This window comes from Drosophila virilis, chromosome 4, assembly GCF_030788295.1.
Source record: "Drosophila virilis strain 15010-1051.87 chromosome 4, Dvir_AGI_RSII-ME, whole genome shotgun sequence".
In the NCBI taxonomy this organism is placed as follows: domain Eukaryota; kingdom Metazoa; phylum Arthropoda; class Insecta; order Diptera; family Drosophilidae; genus Drosophila; species Drosophila virilis.
The window spans coordinates 15,632,955-15,648,888 of record NC_091546.1 but is presented as its reverse complement, the minus strand read 5'-3'; the positions used below and the strand labels follow the sequence as shown (position 1 = coordinate 15,648,888).

Sequence of the window (15,934 nt, the reverse complement as noted above, 5' to 3'; positions counted from 1 at the left end):
ATTGTCAACAGGCTCAAGCAGCGTGCAACTCCGAGAGTTTGCATTGTTGTTTCTGTTGTTGGCGCCTTTGTTAACCCTTTTGGCATGTTGTCTGCATTCGCCAGCATTTTGGCCAAAAACGTTTGTCAATTTTACGCTTGTCGACTTTCTGAGTTGTCCTTTTCATCCTTTCAGTCTTTATTCTCGCTGTCGCATATAGCTCAATGCCGGCTCACTCTGTGCCAGCTGCAATTGTCTCAGTCTCTTGTGCCACTCGTAGGTGTACAAATTTGAATTCTAATCTAATTGTTAATCGAGTCGCTTTTATTGCATAAAACGATAAGGACTTGTTACTTATTGGTAATACTTTAATTCTTCTTTAAATATATTTTTGTGCTGTGAAAAAAAGAGACATTAATAGGGAATACTCGAGTTCCCTCATATACACACAAAGCGATTGTGCTTATTGTTCCTTGAACCTGACACTATAGAAAAAGCGAAAGCGAAAAAGGGATCACTTTTAATATGGATAAACTATACGAGAACAACAGATTTGGCGCTTTGTCCTTGTTTATGCATATAATAAAAATGTGAGAGGAAATCATGAGAAAGGATCGATTCCGTCTGTACATATATCACAAATTGCAATCTCTAGTTTTTATAGAACTACGAATTCACACAAAGGGTTAGCCATTGAATTTATTTCACTTTATTTTTATCTACTTTAATAGGTCGGAGATATTTCCTAGTGCCCGCTACCAGTAAACCCTAATTATCTCATTTTTATTGGGCGTACATACTGTAAATAAATTCTAATAGAAAAATCGTTTTAAAATACGAATTCCGCTTCCACAAATTGTGTGACTATTTTAAGATACCGACATTTTGGGCTTATACGATAAACCCGCAGAAATTCGGGTCTGAGCAAGGGTTTATCTTCTATGTATTTGGGCGATTTTGGTCACCAACGTGGCCGCAGAGCACTAAGTACAAAGAGCTGGCGGGGCCAACGTTTAGGAGCTTATTAAATTGCCATTACCTAAGCCGGACATCAGCAGCGCGAATGGACGGGTGCCCGGCTGCAGCCGATGCTCGTCCGGACACTGGTGCGGCATTTGCCACTCAAACGAGGGATTAGCGGCGATGATGACAACAGCTTGACGTCGGCATTGGCGACGGAGCGCGACAGGCGGCAGCTCCATTAGCTGGGCACAAGGGCGGCAACTGCCGCCAGTGTGTGGGTGGTTGGGCCGGGGAAGGTGTTACGCACACAAATACACACACTGGTAGGATTTAAGAGGTAAAAGGTGCGACTGAATGGGATGTAGGGCGTGCAGGAGGGACGCACGCAAGTGCATAAATCCTCAAAATATTTAACATTTAAATGGCCAAAAATTAACTGAAGCTGGCAGGCGATGTGGATTGTATAGGAGCTAAGGCACACAGTAAATGCGAAATAATCCACAAAAAGCTGGCAAAGCTGAAACGCAAGGAGCCGTCGCACAAGTGGACACGGACAATGTGCAGTAAAAGTCGAGCCAGCGACAACAAAAGCCCGGAACCCTTGAGTCGTAATATATATATATACACAAGTATGGACCGAGGGCAAGCCTTAATGTGCTTTAAATGGCAAAGAGAGCGAGCGAAAGATCTCTCGTTCGCTGCATTCATACGGCAAATATCAAGTGCATCATCATCAACAAGCGGCGACAGCAGCGACAAGGACGAGACCCAACTACATTAAGCAGCCCGGACCGGTGCCCGTTCCGTCCCGTGCTCTTCGCGACCCGTCTCAATCTCAATCCCATTGCCATTCCCAGAATTCGAATCACAAGCCAAAAGCCAGAAAGCAGTTCGTATCGCTCTCTCAACGGCGTCCTTGGCAGCATCATCGTTATTATCGCACTGAGCACTGTAAAGTACCGAATAATCTACAGGATAATGAGCATGAAGAAAACGTGAACCAGTTTTTTGTTTTCTTGTTTTTTTTTTCTGTATTGCTGGACGGCAATTGGAGAAGCTGGAGCAGAAACAACCGAGCCATGAATGGCAATCCAATGAAATAACAGCCCAGTGGCTGCACAAGTGCACTCAACTAAGCAGGCATATCTGAAGTGCTTTGCCGAATACTTAGAAAATAAATTCTGTAAATGGCAACAAATTCCCAAAATGCAACCAAAAACAAATTTAATGTGAACCAAATTAAATGTCACAAAACGAGCTCACAACTGAGGTCAACTCAGATTGCAGATATAAAGATTAATAATTAATTTCAAACTGGAATTTTAATAGAAAAATACCAAAGATATTATATTAATTAATCCAATATCGATTGCAATATTAGACGCACATTGTCTTGGCGCTGGTCGAGTGGAGGATAGATAGATCGTTGGACGGGCAACACTGCAAGTTATCGAATTCCCAAGCACGTTGTTACGGCACATGCTAAAGGGGAAGTGCACAAGTGAAGAAAAAATGTATATTTATTTACATTATATAAATAATTAGTTACTGTTCGTAACTAATATAATAGAAAATTATGTTCTTATGTACTAACCACATAAGTAAGAAGGATGATGAGTTTTTAAGTTTCTGAAACCCAGTTTTAGTCATGGCATCGCTTGGGTTGCGTGTGTAATTCCCGAGTATTGCGAGTAAAATACTTTTGATTAAAAAATCAGTTAACCGAATATACAACTCGTGCGGCTGTGATTAGATGCAGTTTTTCCAATCAAATCAATCAACAAATCCATTTTTGTAATCAGCCCAGTTGCGATTGAAGGCAACTTTACTCTCGCTGCTGAATTTTCTTCCAGTCGAGACCGACAACATCCTTACCAAAAAGTACTTCAAAGCTGAATTCGAGATAAAGATTTGTATTTGTCTACCAAATTGCTGAAATTTGGCATTCAACGATTTATTTTAAATATTAAATGACACAAGAGTTTGAGTGCACATCATTTTAATATGTAAGGAACATTCCTTGAGGGACTTGTCTGTAAATTTAGGCAAGTAGGACATCGGTCCCAAGACCCCTGAGCCTGCTCCACTGTATATATATTATTGCCGATGCAGCTGGTAGTAATTACTTATTGAAATATCTTTGTAATGTGCTTTCAGCAGAATGTCCTACTCACAAGCTGGCTGACGCTGTCGTGGCAGTTGTGGAGACATGCATTGCGAACACAATGTCCTGTGGTCATGGATATTAAATTTAATTTCATATTTTCTATATTTATATAGAATATTTATGACAGGGTCGCTTACAGCACACAAAAAGCAAATGGAGGCAACATTTTGCCTCGTTTTAGCTTGTTTTTTTTTTCCTTTTTAGCATTTTGTCATTTGTTGGTGACCAGTGAGTAGCTGCCCAGAACGGAGTTCATTAGTTTGTCCCATTTTGTTGTTGTTGTTGTTTGTTTGTGGCAAAGTATCTGCGCAGGAGAAGTGGCGCCTCTTGGCCCCTGGGTTCATCTCCATTCCAACTGCCATTACTTCGGTACGTCCTGGGATGCTCTGGTTCTATTCATAGCAGCTGAATGAATGAATGGCTCTGAGCTGTTGTAATGAAAAGTTGTGGCAACTTCATGTGTGCATAATTTGAGCCACTGCACTCATGCTGCATGTTGCATTTTAAAGTTTCCACATGCTCCAGGGGCAGGATTAAGTTACTTATATGTAGTTGCAGGCGACATGTTGCATATCTTTTGGTCAGAAGTAAAACATTTACTTTAATTTCTGAAATGTATGTGTTGGTAACGTTTTATGTAAGTACATATTTGGTGATAGTTTTTCGGAAAGATGTCACCAAATTTGAATTTTGAGTGTATTTAAGACTCGAAAGAAAATTTGCTCTGATTTCAAGTACAAGCCAGCCCGAATGATATACCTAATAATACTATTATTCAATTCATGTCTATGAAGAAATCTTCATTTAGATATCAAAATCCATGCAAAATCCATTTGTTAAATTGAGTAGGCCATGGTGGACACTCGGGGTCTGTGATTGCAGAGACAACGATGTCAACTGTTTAATTTATAAGGTTTATAAGGTCAAAGATAACGCAAATGCAGACAAATATATGCACACTATTAATATTGAATTTCATATGCCATTGCACGGCTTTTAGGGTAGGGGTGGATTGCGGGTGGAGCGGGCACGCATGAGAATCAAAATGAAAATCTGATAACATCCGCTTCCGGCAGACAGGCGCACACGCACACATGCTGACAAATTCACGCACATCCTGTCAGCATTATCAAACGCACTTGAGTGTTTTTTCATGTTACGCATTTGCAATGTTTATAATTTACATTAGGCGCCAATGATGATGTCGGCCCATTCAGTTGGTGATGATGTCACCGCGGCATTCAGCTATGCTGTACGAGTCCTGGACCCATTTATACACTCCATGCTGCGCAGCTTTATCTAGGTGTAGGAATCAATAGCTAATGCGATTCTGACAACCCGCTTTCATTGGAGCGAATTTGTTTCGTTTACTTTTTGGGCAAAACATGCCCGTAACTTTTGTGGCATGCAGACTCCTCATCGGGGGCCGGCTACTAACTGTTACTGCAAGTCTGGGAGTTACTGAAACTGAAACCGAGAACTGTTTACAGCTCGGTGCACACTCGCAGCGTTGCGCTCGGTTCTTTCACTTTGTTTTCAATTGCAAAAGTTTTGCTCGTAATTTTTTTTCCCAGTCCCCCTTACTCTCGCTCTATTTCTTTTTGCAAATGTCTGCCCGGAAGTTTTTTCTCTGACACGTCCCCCGCCCAAAATGAAGTCGTTGAAACAAAAGTGGTTCAGCGAGGTGCGGTCGAAGGGCTTTTGAATGCCAGTGAATATTCCAAAGTGTAGGTAACCTTTTCCAATAAATAAATTAAAAATAGTTATGTGAATATTATTAAAATCAAAGTTAACCCAAAAGAAATATGTTTTGGAAATGGACTTACATTACATTTGAATTTAAATTAATTAATTAACCAATTGAATTGAAAACTGTGTTCTCTCTCAGTTTTCTAGCAAATAATTATAATATGATATTGTATGCTCAACCAATTATGCGCACCATTTTTGCTGGAATGACAATTGATAATTATTTTTATTTTATTAATTTTGCATTCCTTAACTTTTCTTCTTTTTGCGCGGAACTTGCCGAACCGCTCTCCAATATTTTTATTTCAATGACAGCAATTGCATTAACTTATCTGAGAAATCATAAATATAAACCTACCGCATTGCATCATTGAGCAAATTGCTGAGTGGAAACAGTGGAGAGAACAAAATCAAACTAGCTGCGACTGTGCCTCGTGTCATGGACATGTGTCCATGGTTTCTAAAGCTAGCCCCGCTTTATCCCCTTACCCATCAACAATGTCCACACACATGCTACAAACGGCTGACACTTGAAAACATCAATTTATTTTTATTTCTCAGTTCGTCTCGCAGGAATCCTTTCGCTGGGTATTTTAGTGTCTTTGCGGCAAGTGTGGCGGTGGGGCATGCCCCCATTTGCCGCTCATACCCTAACCATTATGGCCCAGACGAGGGTCTTGCTTAGTCATTCAATTCAATTGATTCAATTGGGATTGTATCGGTTTTTTATGTGCATTTTGGCCAACACTGTCGCACACATCCTGTTGCCAGTTTCTCCCCAGCCTCAGATCCTTGCCGTCGTCGTCGTTGTTGTTGTTGTTGTTGTTGTTGTTGTTGTTGTCACCAGCGGTTCCCGAGTGTCTCATTTATCTGCGGTTAGTGGAGGGCTCTTCCGCTCTGTCGTTGCCGCCTCGCTTTGCACTTTATTGTAAAAGGAAAACGGTTTTGCGTGCCTGGCAGCCGAGCCATTTGTAAAATTTAATAATATATAATTTCGTTCTCCCTGTTTTTTTTTTCTTTTTGGCCAACACTTTTATGGGCCGATAATGTTATTAGCCTAGGCATGCATATCACCTAGTCAGACAGTACATTTTTGGCATTTTGGAGCACCTTCCTTCCTCTTCTTTTTTTTATCTTCCAAAGAATGGCATCGATATCAGGCAATAGCCGAAACACTCAAGTGCCATGACTTTTGCAATTTGCATCAAAAATTGTGTCACGACTAGTTTCGTTACACTACATTGCGACACTCCTCTACCCCCTTCTGCCAGTCCATCTAGCTGCTGGCTGTGGTTTTGCGGTATGGGCTGTAGTTGGCCCTGGCACGCCAGGAATTTTGTTCACTTTGAGCTTAGGAGCTGGGAGCTTGTTGCTTCTTTGCGTGCTTTTGTGTAGGTTAAAATATTTTGCGACTTGTGACTGGGCGCCAGGCACTCAATGGCTCAGCGGTTTGGGCTGGCACACAGCCTCCCAAGAAACGTGAGCTGGCAATGAGCGGATGGGGTTAGGTTTCGGGCCTCGGGCCTCATACTCGTATACATTGTGTCGGGTCAGTTGGGTGCCCAGCAATAAGAAGAATTTGGTCTTGCATGTAAAATGTTCAAAACAAAATTGTATGGGCCAAATTCTTGGATATTTCAAATATCTATGCAAACTGAAATGTGGCAACTATTTGTTTTCGCTTTTGTACTTGAACAGCACAACATTCTAGTGCGCGATACCATTTTATATAAATTTAATTTTATGAAAATAATTAGAATAAATTGATGTGGTATCTGTGTAATGAAGATGGCTTTTAAAGCAGCGAGATATTGATTTAATATGACAGGAACAAAAAAAAAGAGAGCAGCTTTTTCCATAGCTATTGAAAGACCCTCCCGAAGAGCAGACTATGCTAGGCCTAGAAGCTCATCGCATTTGCTTGATGCTTTGCTGTTGTCTTTAAAATTTTAAAGTTTTCATAATGTGCTGAAACCAATTTGGGTGTAAAGTCAACTGTTCTGTAAAGTAAGTTAATTTTATCTTTAAATGAGCTGCCTAGGTTCCTACAGAAGCATTGTGAAGTCCCAACACTATATTATTGCTTATGCTGCTACCTTAAAGAAAAACAAATACCCTCACTTAAAGAAATGTCTTTCATAAAACTAAATTTCAATATTTTCCCCATCTGCAACACTGTGCGTATGCGCAATATTCACATGCGACGCACACGAACTCGACACGCATCTGTCAGTCGCTGTACGCTGATAAATTTCTGTCATTGAGCCACTTTTTGGGTTCCAACTTGGTCCATTGTGAACGGCGGCAGCAGCAGCGCCAGTCTGTTTTTCTTGTTTTTGTTTTTGCATGGGGGTCCTTTTTCTGGCTTAGACCCTGGACAGAAGTGCGCAAAGTTTTGCGCTTTCAACTTTTTGCAGTGCACTTTTTTGTGCATTAATATTTTTCTTTCGCTCTTGCGTCATTTTGTATTTTCTATTACATGCATTCCAGTGCGCTTCGCTACGCGTATTTGTTGCATGGTTTGGCCACTTGAAATGCAATTCCCAAAGAAATATTCAACTCAAGAATATCAAAATACCCGCCAATGGCGTACACATCATGTACAAGCTCTGGATTTCTTAGCCCAGTTCCAAGAATTTTATTTTTATTCCACTAAACTTGTTCTGTCAATCCATCAGACAATCTATCAGAGAGTCAGCCAGTCAATCATTCAGTCAGTGTGTCGACCAGTTTAGCTCTAGCTCCCTTAGTAAGGATCACACAAAAGAATTTCAAAGTGCTTTGAATATAAAACTTTGGTTTAAGAATGAAACATCGATTATCTGAATCGGAATCAATTTTATTTCCAATAAAAATTAAATCAACATTTAAAAATATTTATCAGATAAGCCAGATAATATTATTGAGATGTATAATTAAGCCTTTCGACAATTATACATATTCAAATAGGTTCAACTCCTTTTGGGTACTAGTTTCAATGCAAAATGCGCCTGTTAATTCATGCTTATCCTCAGTTAAAACAGGTTCAGATTCTTAAGGGAACTAGTTTCAGTTCGAAATAGGCGTGGTAATAAATGTTAATCCTTGAATTAAAAATGTTTCAGCTCTTTTTGGGAATTAATTCAGTTCGAAATAGACCTGTTAATAAATGTTAACCTTTGATCAAAGCTGGCTTAGCTTCTTTTGGGAACTAGTTTCAGTTTGAAATAGGCGTGTCAATTCAAAGTGGATCTAGCTCGAAATTGGCCCGTTGATAAATGTCAACCTTTGGTAAAGACTGGCTCAGCTCCTTTTAGGAACTAGTTTCAGTTTTAAATAGGCCTGTTTACAAATGTTACCTACTGAGCGCTGTTTACGCATATGACCAAATTGTGAAGAGATTGTGTGGCATTTGCATAATTCTCTAGCTGCGTTGAGTACGGGGTTTCACATAAGAAATGCGTGCTGGCATGCCACATAAAGTGCGGTTGCAGTTGCACACACACCGCACAACAAAAAGAGAAGAGAGCGGAGGAGAACGGAACCAAACCGAACATCGCGTAGTTTTGCATGTTAACATGCCGTTGCTTATGCTCTGCCCGCTTCTCTCTTCTACGCTTCTTGCGTCGCGTTCCCAGTTGCTTCCTTTTTAACTGTAGCGCGAAAAACGACATTTCAAATGCCGCACTAAATTACTAAAACACGCACCGCCACACCCACCGTCTGCCCCGCCCGCCAACCACCCTTCTCTATTTACTTATATGCGAAAAAGCCAAAAAAAAAAAAAAAAAACAACAAAAAACTCAGGAAATAACTTTCAGCTGCGACTACAATTTACGCTTTGCCTTGCATTTTTCATGTGTTTTGCTGCAGTTGCTGTTGTTGTCGTTTTGCTGACAAAGTTTTTATGGTCGCAACATACAGCAACGGCTTGTGGGTGTGGTTCGGCATGTAATGTGCATCTGGCAGAAAAACTTTGCTAAATCATTAAGAGCTGCACTCAAATGCAAACAACAACCCACGCCTGAGGCTGTTAAAACTCCAAAGCTGTGCCTGAGAGCTCATCAAAGAGCTCACAATGTTTTCCAAAGCACCTAAATTATGGCCAAGGCATACAATATTTGTAATTCTTAAGATATTATACAAGAGAGCAGATCAACATGGCATTGCTGACCGGATAGGCAACGGGAATTTCCCCCATCGGGTCAGTTATTTTCAATTACTATATCTCTGCCCTATCCATTTTATAAAGTTTCATTTAATTTAGAATTATTATTTTTGTTGATGTTATAAGATTTGTTAATATTCTGATTGAGTCTTATATATATTTCTGGAATAATTCTCACTATATATAATTTTTGCTTGTCATAATTGAAACAAAATAAATAGCTATAAACACAGAATAATTTATGTCGACATATTTTATTTATGTACTACACATTTTTAATTTAATGAATTTAGTTTTAATAAATTCGCTTAAACGTAGTTTTAGCTAATATATAAATGATATACATTTATTTTTCTTTTAAACAAAATCGTTTTATACTAGGAGCTAAAGACCTAAAATGAACATACGTCCCCGTAGTGTCCGCACAGTACGCGTTTTATTTGTTTGTTAAATCATCGATACCTTGTTCCGCAAATATCTTGAAGATATTTCATTAAACTAACAAATTAATTTCATTGCACAAATATTATCTTGCGCCACAACTGAATACAGACAAAACAAAATTCGGCCCTTCTGCTACGGCTTAACAAATTATCAAGGTAAATTTAGTTCTCTTTCATCTTTTTTGACCTCTCTCTTTTTTGTCTCTATATCTCTCTTTCTTTCTCCGTCTCTCTCTATTTTTCTCTTTTGCCACTCTCAACGCTGACCCATTTTCACGAAAATCGAGCTCTACTAATGAAGCCTTTCGCTCTGATGTCTAAAAGCCTTCTGCCAAAAGTGAAGCTGTATCTGCACCACACAGACATACATGCACGCCCCTTAGCTCTTTGCCACGAAGTCTATTAGTGGCTGCAGTGGTGCATCAAACGCCATCCTTGCCGCATGCCTCTCTTTGTGTGCGTATGGACGCAGATACACAGTCAAGCACAGATATGGCCTGGCATTTTGTAGTTTGCCTCCGTACCTGAAAGTGTAATCGACAATTAACCAAACTGCACTTAATTCCACGTTGCAGGCATATGTGACTAGGGAATACTCTATGTTTCGCTCTCAAACGTTGTGAATCTGTGATAAAATAAATATATATTTTTATATATTATAATTTTTCTATTTTTTTAATATATATTATTATTTATACACGTATTAAGCATAAAAACAACAGAATATATATAGAAGTACTTGGATCTTTACATATATTTGTCGGAACAGAGAAATCACTTTCTTTGCAATTAGGCATACTGGCAGCACAGCAAGTCCCGAGTGTCGTTATAGTCACAAAATAATTATATTTTTAGGAGCGAGCACGTCTGTTCTCTATGACTTCCACTTTTAGAATGAATAATTTTCATCGTCCTCGAGCATACTACTCATGCTCTTGTCATTCTATATTCTTCTCTGACTTTTAGTACTGTTAGTGAACATTCAACACTATAGCAAACTGGACGTTATACAACACACTCGGGCCATGCTCGGCAGAGACTATCTTTTTTGTCTCACACCATGCTTTCAGTAGCAACCCTAATACAAGTAGGACAGTTATGTTAAATAGCAGTACCTTCTGTCAAATTCTCTGATTCTTACTAACACTTAATCGTTAGCATTCAAAATAATACTCACAATAATTTATTGGATACACGACACGGCCTTCCTGACATTTCACACGTCCTCGTGTGTACATTTCGCTTAGATCATGCCATAGTCAAAATTGTTGGGTAAAATTTATTAGTCATTACTTTACTTTAAGAATAGCTTTACAAACAGCAGTATCATCGGTCATTGTAGGTTTTATTTTTTTATTTTTTTTTTTTTTTTTTTTGTTGTTGTTCTGTCATCACACGTCTATAGGCTCTTGCTGCCCAGCAACGATAACATGGAGCGGATCCATACAGGTCTTTCAACCTCTGACCCCCGCCATAATATCACCCGCTTCAGCACGCCATGATCGAGCACTTGTGCACGGCGTGAGTATTATGGTGCGGTCTTAGCCATCGTGTATGAGCCCAACCGCACTCTCTCTTAGTGCCACAGTGTCTTGAGCAATGTCCTCAACATTGTCACACTCATCATCTCTCAAATCTATCAACTCCTCCGATACATTGTTGCTTGGAAAAGCTCGCAAATACTCATGTGCATACTTAAACGTGCGCTTACTCGTCAATGACTTTAATAAATATCTGTCTCCATCAAGTATTTCGATTATCTCAAAAGGTCCCTTAAACTTGGGATCTAACTTCGTTTGATTTCGTTCTTCCCTCTTGAGTAGGACATGATCACCAAGCTTATATTTTACAATTTTTGCTTTATTTTTATCAAACCTAGCCTTATCATATTTAGCGTTATTCACCATGTTATCTTTCGCTTGTGCTCTTATTAAATCTTTATCAATTGTTTTTTCATCTGATATTGTTATCATTCCTAACGGCCTTGCCTCTTTACCGATTAGCAATTCTAACGGACTATATTTCGTTACACGATTTGTCGTGCAATTTATTGCCAGCTGTATGTCTTTTAAAGCGTCTTGCCAGGATCGCTGACTACTCTCAACCGCTGTGAGCATGCTCTTCAAGGTGCTCATGACACGCTCTACTTGGCCGTTTGCTCGACTGGCGCCCGTCGCAATCAGGTGTAAACCTATCTTCTGCGAAGAACAAAATTCCCTAAACCTTGTGCTAGCAAAACATCTACCCTGATCAGCTATGATGCGTGCCGGCACTCCGAATAGTGCAACAGTTTCTTTGACTGCCTTAATGCAGTTTTCCGTATTAAGGTTCAGCGTATGTTGAGGGTGAACAAATTTTGTGAATGCATCAACTTGAACTATGATGTACTCTTTTAAGTCGTTTTTGCCACTTAATTTTCCGGTTATATCAATATGCACAGTGTGCCAGGGTATGTCATCTTTAGGAATCGGGTGCATTTCTATTTGTGGCTTACCAGATGGTGGTTTTGACACTCTACAGGTAATGCAATTTTCTACAAACTTTTTCACATACTTAGACATCTTCTCGAACCAGTAGTTGGCATACATTTTGTCTAGAGTTTTCTTCCACCCTAAATGCATTATGGCTTCGTGAACATTGTTAATGACTGACCATCTAAAGGCTCTAGGTATTACAGGCAAACATTTTGTGCTGCCATTTCTTTGAATCCTTCGATATAATACTCCTGCTCTCAATTCGTACGACGCTGAGATAGCTTCTCCCATCTTATGGTTTCGCAATTTTAAGGTTATGGAAGCAATGTCAGAATCTCGTTGCTGTTCGGCTAGAAGCCAATCGTCGGTTATCTCAGCTAGGTTTATGTGCATTTCAACCGTTTTCGCTGAGGATTTATAATCAGTAGGCAACGGATTGCGCGAGAAAAAATCAGCATGTAACATGCGTTCTCCCTTCCTGTATTCAATGCTGAAATCAAATGATTGCAGATATGCCCACCATCTATGTACCCTTGGGGTAAGGTTAATTTTTTTGATACTTGCTTTCAGGGAGTTGCAATCTGTATGCACAATAAATTTTTGACCATGTAAATAATGGCGGAAGTGTCTTACTGCGTTGTAAACTGCGAGGGTCTCAAGCTCGTATGAATGATATTTTGCTTCAGCCATTGTCGTACATTTGCTGTAATATTCAATGACTCTGGGTCTATTTTCTATCTTGTGCATTAAAATAGCACCATATCCAATAGAACTTGCGTCTGTATGTAATTCAATTGGCTTTAGTGGATCGAAAATTGTCAAAACGGAGTCATTAGTCAAAATTGATACGATTTTTTGACGAATTTCCTCATATTCCGGCTTCCAGACAAATTTATTATTCTTGGAGGTGAGATTATATAAAGCTTTCATCTGCTCAGAAAATTTTGGTACGAATTGCCTAAAATACGAGGCTAGGCCTATGAATTGTCGCACCTGCGTTACTGACTGCGGTGACGGCAATTCGGCCAACGCTTGTATCTTGCGTGGATTTGGTCGAATTTGACCCGCTTCAACCAAGTATCCTAAATATTCTATGCTTGTTTTCAAGAACGAGCATTTTGTAATGTTAAATGAGAATCCAGCTCTAGACAAGTTTTCCAAGACCGTTTGTAGCCTTTCAAGTGCCTCTTCCTTTGTCTTCGCTAGAATTAACACGTCATCTATATAGACGATGGCATACGTTTGAGCCAAATCACCCAATGCTCTCACGATTGCGCGCTGGAAAATCGAGGAAGCATTTTTTAATCCAAAAGGCATGGCCAAAAATTCATACTGTCCTTCTGGCGTGACAAAAGCAGTGCGCTCGATAGAGTCTGGGTGTATTGGAACTTGGTAAAAACCACTTGCCATGTCTAAACTGGAGAAATATTTGCCTTCACTCAGTCTATTAATTTGATCAGAAATCAAAGGCAGCGGATATTTGTCAGCGACCGTATTAGCATTCAGTTCCCGATAATCGACACATAGTCGATCGGTTCCATTTTTCTTTCTTACCATCAGCATTGGGCTTGCAAATGGAGAGCAACTAGGACGTATAACGTTTGCGTCTAACAATTCTTTTACTTTATTTCGCACGACTTCTTTTTCTTCTATGCTTAACCTATACGGACGCCTTTGTACAGTTTTATTTGGGTCAAGCAGGCGGATTTCAAGTTCACCCGTAGTCACTCGCGTTTGAGGAATACCCTCAATAAATTTATCAGCATAGTTTTGCAATAATTCTAGCAGACGATTCTTATCAGTGTTGCTTAATGCTCTATCGTTATTCAGATGCTCTACGTAACTTATATCTGGCACTTTTATTAGTACATCAACAGTTTTGGTTTTGTACATTTCAAATTTGTCGGCCTCGATGGAGACTCCAAAGCCTAATCCGAGTATATCACGGCCTATCAATACATCGTATTTCAAAAACTTATCCATTATTACATGAAATAATATTTCTAAGGAGTACTGATCAATTTTAACAGTAGCCAAGATTTGCATAGTGCTATACACAGGATTTTCTCCAATACCCCTCAAAACTATCAAATTATTAATTCTTTTTCCGGAAAATTTCTCGGCACAACTCTCTCTGATGAGCGTACATTCCGCTCCAGAGTCAAAACAAAATGGAACGAGCTCACCAGATTGACGCAGGATTCCTTTTGGCTCGGACACACAACAGATGTTTATACGCTTGTCATGTGATCCAACACCGCTCGTAGAAACTCCTTTCGTACATGAAGACGCAATGTGGCCAGCATCGCCACATTTGAAGCAGGTAACGGCAGATCGAACTTTAGGTAATGCTGAGTTTTTTGACACGTTGCCTTCTTCATACTTCCTCTTGCGACATTCGACCATTTTGTGTCCGAGGTTTCCACAATGATGACATTTAATGCCATATGTTTTCGATCTCTTGCGATCTGGTTCCATTGGGATATTTGGCTGTAGACCTCCATTTGACCTTCCATAAGCATAGGCCTTCAGATGCTGTTGCATCTCGTCTTGACTTTTAATATTAGTCGTATATAACATACGTTGCAGACTTTTGTCGATTTTCGATGTATGTGCCAAAACAACTGAGACTGCAATTTCCTCCATGTTCGCTGTCTTCCATTTGGATAAAAGTGACGTCACAAGACGGCTCGCATATACGGAGAGGCATTCGCCATCATTCGGTCGGCCATTAAAAATGTTCATTAAAGTTGCCGCCGATGTTTCCATTCCCACGAAACGTTGCAAAAACAATTCCTTAAAATTTTGCCAGTTCATTCCAGTATAGCATATTTGAGAAAGCCAGGGCGAGGCGCTTCCTTCTAGGGAGCCGCTGAGGGTCATCACCAGTGTACTGCCCTCAATAGGATTATCGTCAAGTATTATGTCCACAGTTTTGCACCAGGCATTTGCATCTGCGCCTGCAATGTCCGGGTTGAACTTTGGCAACGAGATGCTCTTCTTTGTTGAGGATGCTGAATTTGACATCTGCATTGCTTTAATAATCTCAAGAATATTTCGATTTTGAGATTCCAAAAGCTGACGCCACGAATCGTCAGAATTGCCTCGTGGAGGGGCATCGCCTAATCCCACTTCTGATGTCGGAACAGAGAAATCACTTTCTTTGCAATTAGGCATACTGGCAGCACAGCAAGTCCCGAGTGTCGTTATAGTCACAAAATAATTATATTTTTAGGAGCGAGCACGTCTGTTCTCTATGACTTCCACTTTTAGAATGAATAATTTTCATCGTCCTCGAGCATACTACTCATGCTCTTGTCATTCTATATTCTTCTCTGACTTTTAGTACTGTTAGTGAACATTCAACACTATAGCAAACTGGACGTTATACAACACACTCGGGCCATGCTCGGCAGAGACTATCTTTTTTGTCTCACACCATGCTTTCAGTAGCAACCCTAATACAAGTAGGACAGTTATGTTAAATAGCAGTACCTTCTGTCAAATTCTCTGATTCTTACTAACACTTAATCGTTAGCATTCAAAATAATACTCACAATAATTTATTGGATACACGACATATTTATAAACATTTTCTATATTCAAGTCATGTTTTACTAATTCTAGAAATAAAAAGGCTATTATCTTGCCCTTATCCTAAGAAAAGTAATGAGTGTGTAGTTCCCTTCTTTAAGAAACAACCTTTATTTCTATATCTCATATTTCATGTTTCTAAAATATAACTTTGTAGGGTAATATCATTTAAATGTAGATAAATATTTCTGATAATTGAACAGTTTTCTAATTGCACTCAAATTTAAAAAAATCATTTTCTCAAATTATGGTAGTATCGCAGAATTGAAAGTTGGTAAATTTAAAATATTTTGTTGCAGTGGAATCAGAATATTATTATTTCTGAAGGCTGCGAATCATGATTGTAGAAGACTCTTAGCAGAAAAACACAATTATCACATTTAAAGAAAAAGCACAAAGAATTTTCAGTTTAAATTTG

The 15,934-nt window shown here is 39.4% G+C and overlaps 1 long non-coding RNA gene across 1 annotated transcript in view; it reads left to right on the top strand.

Moving 5' to 3' along the window:
- The window catches only part of LOC138911284 (uncharacterized), a 223,617-nt gene that overhangs the window by 161,707 nt on the left and 45,976 nt on the right, over window positions 1–15,934 (top strand). The gene's annotated exons all lie outside the window — the stretch shown is intronic.